Source organism: Pteronotus mesoamericanus, unplaced genomic scaffold (assembly GCF_021234165.1).
Source record: "Pteronotus mesoamericanus isolate MK-2021 breed Mesoamerican mustached bat unplaced genomic scaffold, CSHL_Meso_final contig_90, whole genome shotgun sequence".
NCBI classification, from domain to species: Eukaryota; Metazoa; Chordata; class Mammalia; order Chiroptera; family Mormoopidae; genus Pteronotus; species Pteronotus mesoamericanus.
The window spans coordinates 33,961,757-33,982,771 of NW_026555277.1; the positions used below are offsets into that span (position 1 = coordinate 33,961,757).

Genomic DNA, 21,015 nt, shown 5'->3' on the forward strand with positions numbered 1-21,015 from the left:
AAACTGAGTCAATAACTGAAAAGGACAAAGTGTTGTGGAAATGGTTGAGGGCCCTCAACCATAGCTTGCTCTTATGGTTGTGAAGAGATTGGACAAGTCATTGAAACAAATGGAATGCTGACTTTTTAGGTAAAACTATGTGAGTGCTATGCACTCCTCAACAGTCCTTTCTTCCAGTGTATGACTCAGATTTAAGGTATATCCCTTATGCATGTCAACAAGTATAAACACATCCCTGAGTGTTTTTCTCCTTTAGTCCAAGTTGATATTAATCAGAATTCATTTTAGATAAAAATCTCAACATGCACTTGAACTCCAATGTGAGAGCGCATTCCATCCTGTGCTCATTTTATGGATCCACTTCTGCCAGCTCTGGCTTGGCAACTTTAGCCTCCTGCCAAAGGTGGTCCTCAGCAGCACCAGCAGAGTGGGAAACATCTCTGACAGCCCTCCAAGCCCCTCTTCTCCCACCCTGTCTTGAAGGCCAGAAAAGTTGACTGCTTGATGCTTCACAAGGTTTGCGGCATTTGTGGCAATTTTGTGAATTTTGAACTTTTTAAATATCTATTTATATTTTGTAAAAGTATTAATCCAATTCTGTCTCCTGCTATTTATTTCAGGGTCATTATAGGTAGATTTGCCAAAGGACCAAAGACAACTGCCAAACCCTGAAAAGGAAGCTTTTCTATATACACGTCACACAGACAGATTGCTTGGGACTGCATTTATTCGTTTCCCAACATTCATTACCATACTTCATCCTGTATTAATTTCTTGACAATGTCTGCTTATTGCTTTGTGAACTCCATCCCCAAATGGGAATTCAGTCACTGCTTCTGGCCAGGTAGACAGCCTTCATCTACTTGGGATGACAAAGATCAGTGGTCCCTTGATCCAGTCACATCTGTTCCTTAGTCAGTATCCCTTTGGCAGGGGCATCTGAGCTGTTCAGAACACTCTGCTGGCCTGTTTGATGTCTTTTTTTAAAAATAGGTCTTTCTTTGAAAATACAATCTGCCAGCTTAGCATTTTTCACCAAGAAGGGGAGCAGAAAACTTCACAGGCTTCACAATCTTTGGCTTAGGCGCTGCCTCTGTGGGAGCTTAGCAGCAGCCATTGCTGTCTCTTTAGGTGCTTGCTTAGCCTTTTTTGCTTCCTTGGCAGCCCTGAGAGCTTGTTCTCATTGAGCTTTCCTAATTTAAGTTTTCTGATTCCTCTTGGCCGTTTTATCAGCAAGGAGGCACCAGTGAAGGCCCTCTGGAATTTGACTGCACAGTGGGTTCTTTTCTTTTGAATTTCTTCCAACTGTCCCTTTTTGTGCTTTCTTTTGTAGAGGACAGTCCAGTTTATCTGTTGAAGGTTCCTTTTGGAAAGGAATGCTGACTCACATTTGGCATTAAGAAATTAGAAAACCTTCCCGTAGGTCCTGGCAGCATAGTGATCCCCATGTCTGAGGTAGACCTTGTACCCACTGAAACTGCACAACTCAACATTCACGGCTGTGGCTGCCAGAAAGAAAGAAAGATGGTGAGGAGCTATCTGATGACTTTTAAATCTTTCCTTGTCACCTAATAAACCTGCCTTTTCAAAAATCTATAACCTTGAATGTGAAGAAAAACTGGCTATTTGTGTAGCCATAAATGTCTTCTTACAATTGAACACTTCCTCACCTTGTGTTAGGATGGTATAAATTGCCACTGTTTGCTTCACTCATTTTCATTCCATAAGCTGCTCCATGAAGTGGCCCAGGAAATTCCTCCCTTTAACTCTAAGCACAGTGGGTGACATCAGCAGTTTCACAGTGTGGGGCCTGGTTTGTGATCATCTGACACGGCAGGCCAGACGTGGGGACGAGGAATGGGACCTTGGTAAGAGGCATGAAGAACCCCTGCCACAGGAATAAGCAGAGAGAGGCTCGGCCAGCTCTCACTTCTTTAGAAATGTCCACCATCTTGGGTGAAGAAATAATAGACTTGGAGCAATTGAAAAATCTAGAAAAATCTATCCTGCTTTGCTGAATCCTGAAAGGAATGGGATTCAAATATTTTCTTTCACTGAAACCATGACACAAGCTATTATCACCACCAAGACTACTCATCCCTCCAAACACATACTCTGGGAAGGGAGAAAGGATGTAGAAATATTGAACCAGTGAATACAGACCAATGGATAACAATAGGGACTCAAAGATTAAAAAAAAAAGAATATCATATAATTCTGCACAGTGAACCTGACCTACAGAACAAAGTATACATCCTTTTTCAAAGACTGAGCATACTGGTAAATAAAATAAAATGATTTGGGGAAATACAGGGTCCAGCACAAATAAGACCCCTCTTTTCTTACAAAGTCTTTTATTACAAAATCATAAGCATGTAATTCTGTAATATAACAATATCATACTGAAGCACACTATATGACATTTTAGGTAAAATGTTCAAATTAAAACTATAAATTATTACACCCATAGTATTACCCCACCAACCACACTCAAGCAGGTGTTACTTCTGCCAGACCCTGTATAATTCACTTTAATGGGAAAATGATATTCCAATGGAAGAGTAACTTACATATAATCAGCTAGTACATGAGAGACAGTGGGGTTCAAAGGGTCCTTTTAATCTGTAATAAACTAAGTATTAATATTATAATGAGAATAGGGGTAGGCAGCTTTCCCCTTCTTGTGGGCCTCACCGAAGAAGATGGGTAACCAGGCTTAGCTACAGAGGGGCAGCCTGCACGCAGAAGGGTGAACGTGCCCTGCCTTCACGTGTGGTCCTGGGAAACCGGGGGACTTGGAAACTTCAAAGGACAGGTGTATCTTGTTTTGCTTTTCACAGCTGAAAATCTGGAACCTTCCAGCTGCCTCTAAGATTGGCAGCAGATAGGGTGAACCAGCTGTAAAACAGTGGAAAGGGTGTACCTGGAGGGACAAACTCTTTCGGGCCCTAACCGTCCTTTGGCCCCTTGGAACAGGTTATTTCTGCCCCACACTCTCCTCACTTGAGGGAGGGCTGATGCTAGCCAGTGCTGGGGTTTAGCATGTATCCATAGCTGCTGATAGCTTGTTTTCCAAAAAGTCCAAATCAGAGACAAACCAAGGTTAAGCTCAAAGAGAGGATATTTTAAGCACAGGGTAAAACTCAAATTTTCTGATTAGAGAAACGAGAGCGAAGGCAAGATCATGCTAATGAAAGATTCCAGGCAAAGACGTCAGGGCTGGCTGCCAGCTCTCAGGCCGCGCTTGGCAGACGGACAGTGGAGTCCTGACAGGGAGTTTCTCTGTGCATTTAGAAGAAAGCGGCGTAGATCTAAATGCAGCCAACCTATTGATTTATTCTCTTTGTACTGGACATGGCTTTTTATTAAAGAAAGCAGATATTCAATAGTGTTAACTAGTAATGGGAATTGACTTTTCACTAATTGCACAGACCTTGGCATTAATATACTTTAATGGAACCTGGGCTCGGTGTCCCTCAGATCAATCCTGAAGTTTTTCTCTAACTCTTTCTGGTCAAAGGACATGAACAACATTGTAACTGAGAGAGACCTTTTTAAATCTTTTTTTCTTTTTTCTTTTTTCTTTTTTTTTTAATTCACGAAATGAATAGGCTGAGGGACTTTCTTTATTCCAGAGGACCAGAGAGAGGAAGAGTTGTGTGACCTGTAAAATACATAGAAACTCTGTGATCTGAACTGACTGTGGAGTTTGGTGTCAGCTGTTTAGAATTCAGCTATAAATGCTGGAGAAGAGTTTGGCTTCCCAGGCACCTGGCTGGGTCCTGCCCCTGCTGGATTCTCCGCGGCAGAAGACTCATCACTTATTTATCATTCATTTGTTAGATTTATTAAAAGTAAACAGGATCCCTGACAGCTGCTGGGCTCACATACAGACCTGGAACCAGGAACGTGAGAATATATGCCGCTCTCACGAACCTCTAGCAGCAACTGACCTCACTGAGGCCAAACTGTGTGGATTCCCAGATCCTGCCAGGAGAGAGGACATTCCTGAAGTTCCCAGAATGGCAACTGTCCATCTTTAGTTCTTTGGGATTCATTGCTGGATTCTCCCTCTGGCCGTGCAAGGCAAAGATGCTTATGAGACAGACAATGATGCTTCAACCCCAAAGTATAAGCCTGTGAGCTTCTCAAGCAGCATGTCTGTATCTCATTCATCTTTGAATATGGCAATGCCTGAAATCAGAGTGGCAAACGCCATTTAATTCATGGATTTACCTCATTCTAGCTGTGAAGCGTTAAGTAAAACAGGCTCCTTGAGCCTCTACATCTTTATCTAAAAAAAAAACCCAAAAACCAACCAACCAACCAAACAAAAAACAAACCAGAAACGCATGCTTTGCAGAGTTGTGTGAGATTAAATAGGCTACTATATGTTAAGCTTTTAGCTCATTGAGGGCCCTTAGTAAACTCCGATGGACGATAGTTATGTTATCATCACCTTTGGATCCTGTGCACTTAGACAATGGGCATTTGGTAACTGTAAGTTCGGTGAATGAGTTCATTCTTTGATTCAACTATTTCTAAGCCTACTACATGCTAGGCACTGTTCTGCAACGCACAGATAGACATATCCCCTGACCTCATGGAGTATACATTTTGGTGGGGATACAGGCAACAAACAGGTAAATGAATAAATCAACTATGCGAAATGTCATTTAGGATAATGATAGGTGCTGTGAAAGAACCTGAGCAAGGGGATATAAAGTGACTGTACTTAGGTGAGAGGGAGAGAGGGGGAGCGAGAGACAGGCACAGACAGAGAGAGAGAGGTTAAGAAGTGAAGGGGTGTTGGAGATAAAAGTACATAAATAAATGAACAGGGATACCTCTGGGAACCTGCCATGCTTGTTTTAATTCTTCATATTCTATGTTACCTCAGCATTCTCTCTTTACCTGCTGAATTTTTGTGCTCTAGATTTTCTCTCTACCTAGTGAGGTGAAATACCTCCCATTGTCTAGGCCTCCTTATACCTTTCCATTCTCGGCCTTGCATATTTTTCTTAAAGTGTCCCCCACCCAAACCAGCACTTAGCCTCAAAAATGAACAGTACAACCTGGGAATTTTCCTACAAAATTTTTTACTTGAGGGAGTCAGGAAATGCCTCTTTTTTCATACCTGACTCTCATACTTTCAGGCTTGCCTTCTGGAAGTAGACTGTCATGGATTCAAAATGTCTCTAAGTTGGAAGGAGTCTTTGCTTTCTATTTGCCTCTGCAAAGTGTTACACAACTAGGTTGCCATATTGAATTATTTTCAGCAGCAGGAATTCTTCAGTTCCCCATCTCAGACTAGGCTCTAATTTGAAAGTAATAATATTTGGGCAAAGCTCTGATGCACTAAGTCGCTGCCGAGGGCTCAGTGGGTTTTGTGGTAATTGGTTTTACTCAGCTGCTGATGCTTCACTTGGACAAATGAGAAATCAAACTACAGTTCAGTTTGTAGAAAAGCCCACGTCAGCAGTTTAGTCTGACTACTATTTCAGAGCTTGTTATGTTATTGGCAATAAAATGCAACTAATATATTGTTAATTAATATTGCATCCTACAGCTAATTTATCACATTATTAATCAGAGTGATGAAGCCAAGGAAAATGCGGCTCACCTTTAGTGTCTTTTCATCTCTTTTAAACACTCATATTTATGCACAAATAGATGTTTTGGTCAATACTGCCAAGTGTTTGGTTGTTCCTGGATGAGTGTATTCTATTTTCAAACATAACTTGCCCCTCAGGAATATTTTATTTAGCAAGACAGGACTTAAAGTGAAAGGGTAACCATTTCTGATCATAACCTTGGCTTTGTGCTTCTAGTAATTATCCTTTAATTGCATTACCCTATTTGAAATAGAGTTGTAATTGGAAAAAAACAATTTGACATTCCCTGATGCTTACTCTGACATGCACTATTTGCTTTTTATTCAAATGTAAATTTTCTCCATAATACTATCAAAGAAAGAAAAAAAATTAAGCAAAATTGAAATGTCAGTAGCAATTTCTGACATGCAGGCAGTGTCATTCACTTGTGCTGTCTGGAAGGCAAGGCTTTCAGTTCGGGTGGAAAAAAAATCAAACTATGAAATTAGCATGCTCTGAAGAGAGGGAGAGATGGATGGCAGAATCACAGATCCGTCCCTCTGGGATACGTGTCCTCTTTGCACAATGGTTTCAAAATATCAAACAAGCTGCCAGCTATAATTTTTGGATGAATAACCCTCTTTCCTTTACAATTTTTAAGAAAACCCTGTTTTTCCTTAAAAACTGAAGGGTAATAAACTCAACTCTAGATTTATTTCACCTTAGGCTTCTTGAAGGTGTGATTTTAATTTGTGGGGCGTGATATGTGATAGGCAGCCTCTAGAATGGCTCCAGTGACTTCAGTCTCCTGATAGTCACACCCTTTTGTAATTTCTTCTGTTTGACTGTGGGCTGGGCCTTTTGACTTGCTCCTAATGAATAGAACATGGCAAGAGTAATGTAATGTTGCTTCCAAGATTAGGTTACACAAAGGATTTGGGGCTTGTGCCTTGGGCTTCTGGGTCTTGCTCTCTCAGGTGCTCCCTCTGAGGAATGCCATGGGGTAACCAAGGGAGGTCTCTGGCCAACAGCCAGGGAGGAACTGATGTCCTTAACCAACAGCCTGTGAGGTACCGAAGCCTACCAACACTTGAGGAGCAAGTCATCCCTCAGTTGAACTTTCAGATGAGCCTGCAGCCCCAGCTGACACCTGATTGCAACCTCCGGACACATTTTGACTCAGAGGCACCCAGATGAGTGGCACCTGGACTCCTGACCCTCAGAAACAGTGGGTTAATGTGTTTGTTATTTTAAGCCTCTAAGCGTCAAAGTAATTGGTTCTGTGGCAACCGATAACTAATAGAGGGTGGGAATGAGTGGTTATTAAAAAAATAAATAATTTTAGATAATGTTTAGCTTATCACGTAGTCTGGTGGGGAAAAACATGAACTGTGGTGGAGGAAAACAAAATTCATGACATTACCTCAATATGTTTCTTCAGATAAGTCACATAATCATTCTGTGCTTCGATTTTCTTAGAGTTTATTCTAAAAATTTTCATGAGTTGAAAATGAAACGCCAAAGTGCTCAGAAAAATTTAGAGTACCGCATGTATATGAAATGACTAGTATTAACAATTTTTTGTACCTTGGACACTAACTCTCTCAGTTCAGTATATAGCAGGATGAGGACTGTGTAGCAGTAGACCTGGATTCCAATCCAGGCTTTTTCACCAACTGGCTATATGGCTGACCTGGAGAAAAACCACACAAACTCTATCAGTTTCAATTTTCTGATCTGATAAACTTTTGGTACACTGAGAGGGAGAAAAAAGAATAAGTATGCTTTGATCCATGAGAGCAGCCTAAGTGTATGGCAATAATATTTAAGAGTCTTTGGCTAAAAGTGACAGAAATCTTACTTGAAATAGATTATCTCTAAGATCTCCTTGTTAGATTTAAAAATATTGGTTTTTAGTACTTGTTTGGCTATTAGTAGGTTTCCAACAGAATGTAATCGTAATTTTCTTTCACCTAAGAGTCTATGTTTAAGGACATTAGTGTGTCAGGTGAGCAAAAAAAAAGTTTGTTTCTTAAGATCGTGGTTAGCCAAGTGAATCAGGCAGTGAGCAAAGGCTTTAAGGCGACAATGTCTAGATGCCAGGCAGGACAGAGTTGACTGCTAGTGCCTGATTCTGATCTTCTGATTCTTCTACTCTGCATACCTCCTAACACTTAGCCTAGAAGAGATGTCTTTATTTCAGGAGGTATCTTACATGTCCTACAATTCTGAATTTTGCAGCTATGGCCTTAATGATGTTATAGGACCAGGGCAAGCACATGAATGACCTGGAGAATAGGTATCTCTTTAAGTTGTTCACCCTTCACACCTCACTTGCCTCATCTTACTCCTGGCCCTGGGTTATTTCCCTTGGTCCCATCAAAAATAAGTAACTGTACTACCCTGTTCATTGCAGGCAGAGAAGAAAGCTGCCTAGCCAGAGTTCTGCAGATCCGATGAAGGTACTCTTGACCACACTATCTTCCTCATTCACCTTCATCAATATCTGGAAGTCTAAGAATTGGGTTACTACCTAAAGCAAGATGGTACTGGGAAAAGTATAAAGTATTTGGAAACAAGAGATGTAAGTTGATATTCAGGTTCTGGCAGGAAATAAATGAGAGAACTTGGAAAAGTCAATGAATTTATCTAGGCCTAGCCTTTCTGTAAAGTGAGGAAGAGACTAGCTGGCCTTTTTGGCATTTTTATGCAGATCAAGTGAACTACTGATTGAAAAATTATTTTGAAATTTGGAAAGCAGTAGGTAAGCATTTACTGTGGTTATTAGGGGTTAACACATTGTTCTCTCTGTTGGCAGTGATGAGGTCATCTGTTTAACCCTTAGTATGCTGGAGAGAAGGGAAACACGTTGAGTAAGCTGAATTGATGAGCACTGGGTGAGACCGTGGGTGTATGCCCAAAAGTGAAAGAAGCCAACCCAAAATGGCTTAGGAAAAAGAAGAAGGAACTTTCTGGAAAGGTGTCACACTTAACCTAGAGTAGAACAAGGATGGAATCAGTCCTTGGGGAAAATAGGAAAAGATGCTCACATTTAACCAGCATTTCACTTTTCTCCTGGGAGAGTATCCTTCTCTGCTCTGCAGACATCTTCCTCCATATACAGGGGCCTGGCTGGTGAGGGTTCTCAATAATCAAACCCAGAGAAGGCTGATCCTCTCCTTAATTTCAACTCTGAGCATTCTAGGGAAGGATGCTGACTGGCTTGGACCGCTGAGGCCAGGGAGGCTGACTCTCCAGAGAGAAACACAGCAGTTGCCTTGCCCAGGGGGTGAAACACCTGGGAGCGCCCCCCCCACCCCAGGTGCCCCCCGCAATGAAGCCCTGACTGGCGGCTGGGCTGTCACACACGGCTGTGCAGGTTGTGCAATGTGCTGTATACAAAAGCCCCACCTACCTGGGGAGAAAACTAAATGCCAGGAAGCCGTGTGAAAGCACTACATTTCCCAAGGAAATGCACCCTAAAAGGTGACAGCAAAAGAAATCTTGCACAACATTAGTCCTAATGAGAGGAGATGGGACAAGTGCCCCCTAGGAGAGAGAGTGCGCCTTTGCCAGAGCAGCCCTTCTCAGCCCTGCAGTCGGAGCCAGGAGTCCAGGCCCCTGGACTGTCCTGAGTGACGATCCCATTCCCTCACAGGCAGATACACTCCCGCCTTTCACATCGATGGGACTAGAATGAGAAACTCCATTCAACCACGACTAGGAGTGGAAGAAATGTAAAAACAACAAACTGGAGGTTCGCTCATCAGACTTTAAAGAAATGATTGCTCTTCCCGGTTTTGTTGGTGGCCTATTTTACATAGTCTGGCTTGTTAACGGGGAAGGACTCCAGGGCCTGCCAGGATGATAGAGGGGGCACCGACCCTGCCCCATCCGGCCCGCTGCTGGGTTCATCTTCCCCAAGCCCACACGCTCTCATCCTCTCTGTCTCCACTGCCTGCGATGCCCCCGCCTGGGCCCAGGCCCTCACACTATGGCTCCAGTCTGCCTTCCCAAGCTCTTCTCCCACTTCCTCTCCGGTCTGCAAATGTAGACCTCTGTGGTCACAAATATGTCAACTGGGTCCCCAAGCCTGCATGGGGGCTTTTCCCTGCCAGGAATGCATTACCCCTTGAAACTTTCCCTGTTTGTCCTTTATGGAGCCTTCCTGATTTGTCCAAGTAGATATAGCTGGCCCTCCTCTGGCCCAGAGCTCAAGGTTTGTACTTCCTCACAGCACTCACCACACTCTGCTTTAAGTAACATTTGTACTTGTTACATTGCATTCTTCCACATGAAAAGATCCTTGAAAGGAGGTGAAGAAAAAAAGGGGATTATAAACCCTTAAATTTCATACTATAGGCCACCACTGCTACATGTTATTTAATCCTCACAACAACCCTTTTTACAGATGAAAAACTGAGGCACAGAGAGGTTTAGTAACTTGCCCAAGGTCACACAGTTAAGCCAGGATTTGAACTCAGGTAGTGTGCCTCCCTGAGCCCATGCTCCTAACAGCTATTATGCCACTTCTTGTTGAGGCAGAGGTGCATTTGGTATGAACCCAACAAAGCCCTTTCAAACACTTGTGTGCTACATTGCTATTTATAATTTTGTATTCTCTTCCTTTAAGAGGCCCTCAAGACTGTACTAACTCCAGGTTCTATAAGGCTGGATGGAAATACAGTGTCTTGCTCATCTGCGAGTCCTCTTAAACCTTGTGTAGCGATGATGATGATGACTACGATGACGACAATGATTCCCAGCCTTGTACAGAGCACTTACAAGGAATTTGCAGCCATCTCATTGCATCCTACAATGTGAAAGTCAGGCAAGGTCACTGCCACTTTTACAGAGGACAAAAAATGACCTCAAAGACACTGAGTGATTTTGCTTAAGGCTACTCAGCTAGGAATGGAACCTGAGCTAAAAACCAGGGTTTCTGATCCCATATGTCATGCTTCCTCCACTTAGGTGTTTGCTGCCTGTGGGTTCTGACAGCCTTTCCAAGGCTTAGTGGGGGGTGCCTCTCCCCACCCTCGCTCCATGCGGACTCCTCTGAAGAGCACTCCATCACATCCAACAATTACCTAAATTGAAGGTGTCCATCTTGCCTTTTAAGTTCTTCCCCAGATAATGAATCTTTTCAACCAACACAGGGTGCTTATGTTAATCACACAAAGAGATGCAAACTCAATCTGTTCACCTTTGAGGAGACTGAGCCTAAAAGGTATAGGGCTTATTTAAGAATTGTGTGTAACTTCCAAGTCCTAAAGTTGATAATTTCTTAGGGGAAACTCCCTCAACTGCCTGTTTTCAGAGACTTTCAAAGGCCTCAAGCAATTGCTAAGTGATCCTAGAACTAACTACAACTGCTTGTATCTAGAGATTTCTGGTAAGTAGCCTACCATTTATTATTTTGCATTACCAAAAATCTAGAGAATTATATTATACAGAGTGTTCTGCTTTCACAGCTAATATGTAAACATATTCCAAGACCAGAGGAGCCCTGGATTGTTTGTAATGTCTAAATGACCCTGGAGAAATCATCGTACAGCTAGTCATTCCCAAGGACATGCTACCTCTAAGTGTCATGCAGGGAGCTACCTCTATCAGCACGCCCTGACTTCTTTCCCAGACTTCAGCAGCCAGCAGGAAAGAGGGAAGCAGAGGCATTGGCTGAGAATTCAGCCCCTGGAGGTAGGCCAGCCTAGGTGGGACCCCAGCTCCACCTCTAAGCAGCTGTGAGGTTTATGCATGTTGCTTAGCTTCACTCATTAATTCAACATACATTTACTGAGCCAGCGTTGTAGGTACTGAGACAAAGGAGTGAACAAAACAAAACTATCTCCTGGCATTTTCGATCGTCTGCAACATGGAAATCATTGAAGCACCGAGCTCACACGGCTGTTTAAGACTATCAATTCAGCCTGGGACTTGGCTCAGACTTATACTACAAAAACAGTAAAACAATCTTTCACCGTGATTCTAGATTTAAAACAAAAGAAACAATGCAGGTTTGTTTGTTTATATTTATATTCTTCAAACCCTATTTTTCAGGAAATCTTAATGGGGCCCCGTAAGCCTGATACATAGTTTCTGGGGCCTCAGGCCATGTAGTTAGGAACTGCGGCATAAGGTAGGGCACAGGAAGGTGAAGTACACTTGGTAACCTCAACCACGGTCAGATTCTCCTGGGGTGGCTTTTGCATAAATATTCACAGAAGCTCTTTATTTCCAGTTTTATCCTGAAGGTGCTCTGCTGATATTATTTTACCCCTGGAGCGTCTGTCTGCCTAGAACACTACTGCAAACTTTCACATAAAGCATTTAACCTAAATCTCTGATGGTATGGCTCACATTCATTTTTGTTCCTCCGGACCTCCAGGGCTCAGCGGTGGGAGCTGAGTTGGACGGCCCTGCCCAGAGGGCCCCATTCCCGCCCAGGCCTGGCTACTGTGCTCTCCCTGTGCCTCTGTGATGCACGAGAACCCAAAGTCTGCGTGCCGGTCCGTCCCTCCTCGGAACACGGACACAGGCCCAGAGTCACTCTGAGAACCAAGGGGTCTGTCTTCTCTCCACTCCCCCAAAATTACACTTTCCTTCCTTTGTCTTTTTATCAGTGGGGATCCATTTCCCACTGGGGTCTGATGTCCATTTCCTTGCTCCAAAATTTTGAGATGAAACAATAAGCAAAGTTGGGGTTGAAATCAGGTCATTAAATCATTTATTCTGCTCTTCTAATAATAATTATTAGAGTTGATTGCTTCCTCTGTACCAAGCACTGGGCTAAGTGAAGTTTTACAAACACCAGCTCACTGAATCATCATAACAACTGCACGAAGTTCCCTCTCCCCCATTAAACTATTCTCATTTTAAGGCAGCAAAAACTGAGGGTAAGAATTGTCAAGAGAGTTGTCCACGGTCCTTCAACCATTGAGTTATATGTTAAGTTCTCTAGGTGACAAGTAAAGGTTACAGATCGTTAACCTAACAACTCCCACACTTTTTGCAGTGTTACATAGTCATGGTTATAAGAACAATAGTATTCAGTATAGGAAATTGGAAAGTTGTAGAACAAATGCTAGAAAAAATTAAAAATAACATTAAATCAAAGATAAATTTTCTCAATATTGTGGCATATCTCTCACTCTACTTTTCTGCTTTATTCTGCTTTTTTAAAAAAATGGAAATTGTCCGATTTATCTTAAAAAAATTTTAACATTATGTTAGGATATTGCCCCATGTCATTAAAAATTCTGCAAAAAACTTATTTGGTTACATTATATTGATAGATAAATATTATACCATTTAGTTGTTCAACTGTTTTCCTCTTGCTGGAAAATGAGTTCACAAAGTTTTTTGTCATGTGATAAACATCCTTATATAAAACTTCTATTTTTAGGCCCCAGTGATAGCCATGTTTGTCATCTAGAGGTGATTTCCCTCTGAAAAGCTGTGTCATCATTTACATTTTCTGGTTGTTTGGTCACGGTGATCTCCGTGGGGTGGTGGAGCTGACACTGCTGGGCCGGGGGTGTGGGTGCCCAGACCAAAGGCCAAGCACCGGCCAAGAGACAGGACAGGCAGTCGCCCTCCTGGGCGCTGCTATGGCTCAGCCTGGGGAGGACCTCCCCGAGGGGGCGGGATGAGCGGAGGGGAGAGACCAATGAGAGGGCAGGCGGGTCTGCAGTCGCCACCTCATAGAGCGCACTGCTGGCTGCCACAGAGCCACTGAGCAGCTCACCTGGGCAGCGCCGCGACCTCTCTGGCTGTGGCCGGGTGGGGCGCAGGCTCTGGACACTGCACTCCCGCGGGGCCAGGCCTTGGCCTTGCTTCTTTAGCTGACTTCCCGCCCACCAAAGGGAAAACAGAGGACAGAGAACACAATGCTTCCTTTTATTTCTGTTTCCCCGACTTCATTCCCAAAACCTTATTCTTACTTGGTCCAACTCACTTTCCCCATTCAAAAAAGAAAGAAGGGAACTGACTTTTTTTTTTTTTTTTTTTAAAAAGCAGGGAAAAGGAAGGAAAGGAAGGAAGGTAGAGACATACCTGTCAGATTCCAATACCAGTTTTATCCCAGGCTTCATGGTTTCTCTTCATATTTTAAAATATTTTAGTTAAGAACAATTCACTGATCATGTAATATGTGCCAAGCACTTTATTTAATGCAACACAGTAGAAATGACCAAAGTTCATTTTAGGGGCAAATTTCATATAATTTTGCTCAGATTGGCTGCTTATTCACAAATTTAGAATATTCCATTTATTGAGCATGTGTCTGAACTAGGCTCTTAACCAGGTACATTTAGCCCTCACAATATCTCTACCATGTAGGTACCCCTGTTTACATTTTACATGCAAGGAAATTGAGGCTCCTAGGAATCAAATAACTTGTCTGAAGTCACAGAGCTTAAGAAATAGATAGAAACAGCATTTAAATACACATTTGTCTAACACCAAAACCCATGTTTTTTTCTCTGGATTGTAAATACTTATAATTGAAGTACGGACTGATTTTGGAATATTTCCACTACAATCTGCACTTCAATAGAATATTTGATTTCCAGTTGAAAGAACAACTTATATAAAAGTGAGGAGGTTGAGAAAGAAGATTTTTTTTCTTCTTTACATTAAGGGACATTTTCTTCCTAAAGCATTTAAGCGAATAGCACTCTAACTCTACCTTAAGAAATTTGCTTTCTAAATGGTTATCTTCTCCAAAGCAGGTCAGACAAGTTTCACTGGAAGTTTGTAGTGAAACATCGCCCTCTTCTGGACATATACACATTGTACAATGAAGATGGACTATTTTTAGAAGAGCTCAAGTACAATTGTGCTGACTGACAACGAAAAGCTGTTGTTACCACTTATCATGTCTATGCTTTACTATTCAGAGTGACTCCTCACAATGGAATCAGAAAAACATTTTGGAACTGGCAGAACAATAATTTCACATTTTTATGGAGGTGGCGAAGTGCTGGGGACAGAAGTGGATAAAAGCTTTAACTACAGGACACGCCTTAACTAACCTATAATAACACCTAACTGTAATAATAATATAATAATAAACTATAATAATACCTAAACCATCAAAATCAAATAGCTCCAATGGGTCCTAAGTAGGAAGAACATCGTATGTATAAGATAAATGGAGAAATAACAATGAATATAGGTCCGCATTGGACTTCTTTTTTTTCCTAGACAGTGAAGACTTAATTATCTTACACAACAAAGTCTAGGGATGGGTGGTTTCCAGTTTGATGCAGCAGCTCAATGGCATCACATCACAGAGTATTTAGGGTTTTTTTATGTTTCCGTACAACCATCTTTAACATGTTAGCTTTTCATCTTTATTTTTTACTTTATATCATTGACTTTTAAAAATATTTTTTATTGATTATGCTATTTCAGTTGTCCAATCTTTCCCTCCTCCCCCCAATATCTCCCATTCCCTCCAGCAATCTCCCCCTTTTAGTTCATGTCCGTGGGTCATGCATATAAGTTGTTTGGTTACTCCATTGCCTATTCTGTACCTACCGATTTGTACTTCTTAATTCCTATACCTTTTCTCTCTTTCTTCCCCTTCCCACTCCCAACTGGTAGCCATCCAAATGAGCTCCATATCTCTGATTCTGTTTCTGTTCTGCTTGTTTGCTTAGTTGGTTTTTTAGATTCAATTGTTGATGGTTGTGAATTTATGGCCATTTTAATGTTCACAGTTTTGATCTTTTTCTTAAATGAGTCCCTTTCACATTTCATATAATAATGGCTTGGTTATGATGAACTCCTTTAGCTTTACCTTGTCTAGGAAGCACTTTATCTGCCCTTCGATTCTAAATGATAGCTTTCCTGAATTGAGTAATCTAGGTTGCAGGTCCTTACTTTTCAACTGCCAGTCCTTTCTTGCCTGCAAAGTTTCTATTGAGAAATCAGCTGACAGTCTTATGGGTACTCTTTTGTAGGTAACTATCTGCTTTTCTCTTGTCGCTTGTAAGATTTTCTCTTTATCTTTGACATTTGGCATTTTAATTATGATGTGTCTTGGTGGCGTCCTCTTTGTGTCTATTTTGTTTAGGACTCTCTAGGCATCCTGTACTTGCATGTCTGTCTCCTTCACTAAATTAGGCAAGTTTTCTTTCATTATTTTTTCAAATAAGTTTTCGATTTCTTGCTCCTTCTCTTTTCCTTCCGACAGCCCTATGATTGGTACGTTTCACACCAATGATTGGAACGTTGGTATATTTCAAGTTGCCCCAGAGGCTCTTTCCCTTGTGCTTGTGTTTTTGGATTCTTTTTTTTTCTTGCTGTTCTGACTGAATGTTTTTTGCTTTCTTATATTCCAATCATTGATTTGACTCTTGGCTTCTTCCACTCTACCATAGATTCCCTGTACATTTTTCTTTATTTCACTTAGTGTAAACTTCATTTCTGCCTGGGTCTTTTTTATGCTGTTGAAGTACCCAGTGGGTTCCTGGAGCATCCTTATAACCAATGTTTTGAACTCTACATCTGATAAATTGCTTATCTCCAGTTTGTTTAGTGCTTTTTCTGGAGTGCTGATCTGTTCTTTCCTTTGGGCCCTGTTTCTTTGTCTCCTCATTTTGGCAGCTTCGCTGCGTTTGCTTCTGTATATTAGGGACAGCTGCTTCGACCACCACCCTTACCCCCGCCCCAGTCTTAGCAACACTGGCTAATGTAGATAAGCACACCCGGAATAAGTTCGGTGCGGCAGAGCCTTAGGTGATCACCAGGGCGGGGCAACTCCTGTGAAAGAAGTTGATAGAATCTCAGACCTGTGTCTCTGTAGAGGAGGTGAGCTCCAAAAAGGGACAGTGGCCCCTGCCTGGCCTCTGAAGTTTTGTCCAGAAGGAAGCTGTCCCCCAGCAGTTATCCTGATGTCAGACGCTTCAGTTTCTCCCCATGGGCCACTGGTGCCTTTCCAACTGCTGCCCTGGTGCTGGAGCTCAGAGGGAGTGAGCCTGAGTAAGTCCTAAGTCCATTCGTTGTTAAGAGGAGATGCCTGAAAATCCCGCAGTTTCTTCTACAGCCCCAACCCCCACTGGTTTTTACAACCAGAAGTTATGGGGACTTACCTTCCTGGCACTGGAACCCTGGGCTGGGTGGTGTGGAGCCTTTGCTCCTGAGATATCCCTCCTGATTTTTATCCACTGCATGTGGGTGTGGGACCAGCCCATTCTGCGTCTCCCTGTCTCCACATCTCCATGTCTCCACCCCTCCAACCCGTCCGAATGAAGGTGACTTCTTTAATTCCTTGGTTGTTGGACTTCCATGCAGCTCCATTTTCTGACCGTTCTGGGTGATAGTTGTTTTGTAGTGTAGTTGTAATTATGCTGTGGTTGTGTGAGGAGGCAAGCCTTGTTTACCCACACCTCTATCTTGACCTGAAGTTGCTGCGTTTCATCCGACATTTGCAGTTTGGAGTCAATAGACCTCATTTGATTTACTTCTCTTTCATTTATAAGCTATGTGACCTTAGGCAAGTTATTAAATTCTTTGAGTCTCAGAGCCTTTATCTGTTAAATCATAATAATAAAAGTAGCAGCTTAAGTGAAGTAAGCCAGGCTGAGAAAGACAAATACTGCATGGTATTATTTATATGTGGAATTAAACAAAACAGTGAAACTCTTAGAAATGATGAGTGGAAAAGTGGTTTTCAGAGGCTGGGGGTTGGGGGAAGTACAGATAAGCTGGTAAAAGTGCACAAATTTTCAACTATAAGATAAATAAGTTCTGAGGATCTAATGTAAAACATGGTGGTTGCAGTTGATAACACTGTACTGTAAAAATGAAAATAAAGAAAGTAGCAGCTAACTAGGATGCAGGTGAGAAGATCTAATAGATTTTGCCACCTGTGAAAGTGAAATGAGATAACACTTAACAAAGGTAACACATTGCTAAGAGCTAGACTCAATATGTGTGAGCTGATATTTTATTATTAGATTGTCCCAATTATTAATTGCATAGAATCAGTTCGTCTAAGTTTTAAATCACAAAAGTCAACAACGTAGAAGTATAAAAATAATTTCTTTCTCTGAAGTGTCTTTATTTCTACAGAAGTTTTGGCAAATACCAAAGGTTTAACAAACCAAACATTTCTCTAAATTATTTATTTACATTTTAGAGGTGAATATTTTTTCAAGGAAATCGATGCTATCCTTATAAAGATGTTCAGAACAGAAACTTTAGTAGTATGTGAACCTATGAAAATCATGGCACAGATAATCTGTACTTTGTTTTGTCTACTCTTGAAATGGAAAAAAAGGCTTAAAAATACATCACTAGAGTAGAACATCAAAAAAGATGAAAGTATCTAAATACCCCGATCAAAAGTAAGAATTCCAGCGTTCTAACATACTCTCAAGTACCAGAAAGCCACCACACATTTAATTCCTTGGGCACTGTTATCACGGGCAGTGATGGACACGGAATGCTGAACTGTGCTCAGCTGCCTTTCGTCGGGAAGGAACCACCACCTCACATTCTCCCCTTCAATCACACAGGCTTGTCTCGCAAGGGCAGAGGGAAGAAGGACCAGAGCTGTTAATGCTTAAATTTAACTTTCCTACTGATGTATTATAAATCACAAGTTTGAGGCAATTACATACCTTTAATTGCCTGGCAAGTCAATTAATTCAGACTTAGCTATTAAACATTTCTGATCGTTTCACCTACAACTGAATTCTAGCTATGAAACAGAAACACAGAGAGAATGCCTCAAGGAGTCAATTTTCAAACACTCCAAGTGCTTTAAAAGCAAGTAATACCAACCAAAATACCAAACATTAATATTTTCAGTCTCTTTATTGTTAATTACTAATTAGAAATGTCTTATTTTTAATAATAGAATCGCAGACCCAAGTAACAAATTACCACAGTCCATGCTACATTCGTCAAGGTGAGTTCAGGTCCATGAGTGCCAATATTCTGCAAGAATTTGGAGGAGTAAGGATGTGACTGTAGGTCACAGCTGCTGGCTCCCCCTCCTTGAAATATACAGTAGTCCCCTCCCACCAGTCCTGGGGCATATGTTTCAAGACCCCTGGTGGATGCCTGAAACAGTGGATAGTTTCAGGCATCCATACTATGCTTTTTCTTATATACAACATACCTATGAGAAAGTTTAACACCTTTTCCATCTTAACTATGTACCTAAGATGCATTGTGACTGTAACTTCTGCAGTTTGAAGTGTGACAGCAAAACTAGCACAAATTTTCCTTTTTCACAATTTTATGGATAAATTTATTCTTACCCTTAGGTCTTAGCAACCTCTGCTTATGATTCTTATTTTTTTTTTCCCTGTGAAACGGAGGACTTTCACCTTTTTCACCTAAAGGAGCACTTCACGGCTTCTCTTCAGCACATCTGAGTTGCCAGCATCACGTCTCTCGCAGTTGGGGCCATTGTTAGGTAGAATGAGGGTGACTTGAGCACAAGCACTGCGACGCCTCCACAGTTGGGGTGATAACCCAGATGGCTTGGAAGGCCCTGACGGGCAGGAAGGCTGTACAGCGTGGAGACGCTGGACAATTCACATCCTGGGCGGGAAGGAGTGACCCTGCGAGATTTCGCCACGGCCAACTCAGAAAGGCATGCAATTTAAAATGTATTATTTGTATTATATGTATTATTTATTTCTGAAACTTTCCAGTCAGTATATTTGGACTGCAGTTGACCTCCAATAACGGAGACTGCAGAAAGTGAAACTGTGGGTAACGGGGTCACTCCTGTATACAAGTTCCAAGGGCACGTGTTTAAACAGGCCGTTTTACTTTAGCACTTCGGTGGTTTTATACTCATATCTCCACCTGGTCACTACCTTGTATTCACTTAATGGACAATCACAGGAAAGAAGAGAAAATGATTGGCTTATGTAACTGAAAAGTCCAGGGTTGACTTCAGACACAGCTAGATCCAGACACTCAAATCCTCTCTGTTGGGACTTTGGCTTCTGCTTTCTCCTTTGCTTTCATTCAATGGCAGATTCTTCTTAAGTCTTGTTCAGGTTAGCCATCAATAGGTCCAGGATTCAATTATAAGCTTAGCAACCCTCACTGAAGAACAGCATCTCTTTTTCTTTAACCCCACTAACACTGATGTTTATTGGCTTTGATTGGCCTGGCTAGCCATGTACCTGCCCTTAAAGCATTTTCTAAAGCTAGGGAGATGCTGTGCCCTCAAAGGCCAGGGCCTGGTGATGTGTCCACCTCTGGAACCATGAAGTGAGGTCAACACCACCTGAACGACATGGTCTGAGAGTGTAAGGGTGGCTGTCTGCTCAAAGTTAACTTTAGTGCTAACACCAAAGAGGGAATTAATACTGGCATGCAATACACTATTGATTTTTAACTGGGGTGGTAGAGACAAAATAAAAATGAATAAAAAAGCTAAAATGGATTCAAGAATGTTCCAAAGAGGAACTAAATAGATTTGATAATATGAACAGGATAAAAAAGTCAAAAATGAGCTATATATTCATTGACTTGCCTAAAGCTAGATATAGAAAAAAAAAGATCTAGTGAAGGGTTTATATTCTTTGATTGAGAGCCAGGGCCTTTCTGGGAACCAATTTGGAATGGAGACTAATTAGGTTGTTGTATTAGCCAGGGTTCTCCAGAGAAATGAAGCAAGAAGATGTATATACAGAGAGAAAGTTTTATTGTAAGGAATTGGCTCACAAAATTGTGGGGGCTGGCAAGTCCCAAATCTGCAGTCTGGGGACCAGGGAAAGAACTCACGTTGCAGCTCGAGTCCGAAGGTGACCTGTCGGGGCAAATCCTCCTTCCTTCAGGCACATCAGTGTTTTTAAGGCCTTTGACTGACTGGATGAGGTCCCCTCAACGTATGGAAGGCAATCTGCTTTATTCAAAGTCTGCCGATTTAAATGTTAATCACACTTTAAAAAAAAGTACCTTTACAGAAGTGTTGAGAGTCATGTTTGACTAAAAACTTGATACCATAGCCTAGCCAAGTTCACTTATAAAATCAACCTTCAGTTACCTAGTTGAATCCTGAGTGATCCCTACACTGAACCAGAAGGGAAGAAGACTCTCAACTCTCAGGCCAAACTCCAGACCATTTAAATCAAATATATGGGTGTGAGGCCCAGGTAGAGGTATTTTTTGATGTTTCACAGGTTATTTCAATGTGTATGCAAGGTTGAGAATCTTCCTTGTACAGCGGCGGTTCTTTAGGTGCAGTTTCCAGACTGGCCACTTCAACCTCACCTGCAGACTAGCTAGAGATGCAAGGTCTCTGCCCCTACTCCAGACCTATTAACAGGCAGCAGCATAACATCACACCTCCAGTCTCTGTTCTCTAACCGAGAAGGGCAGGGTATTAGTAAAGCTCTGTGGGTGAACAAACTAACTCCTTATTAAGATTTGCTTTAATAAT

The 21,015-nt window shown here is 41.8% G+C and overlaps 1 pseudogene; it reads right to left on the minus strand.

Annotated features, from left to right (window-relative positions):
* Nucleotides 1-1,022: 1,022 nt before the first annotated feature.
* LOC129080671 (60S ribosomal protein L24-like) lies at nt 1,023-12,031 on the minus strand (annotated as a pseudogene).
* Between the last annotated feature and the right edge of the window lie 8,984 nt (nt 12,032-21,015).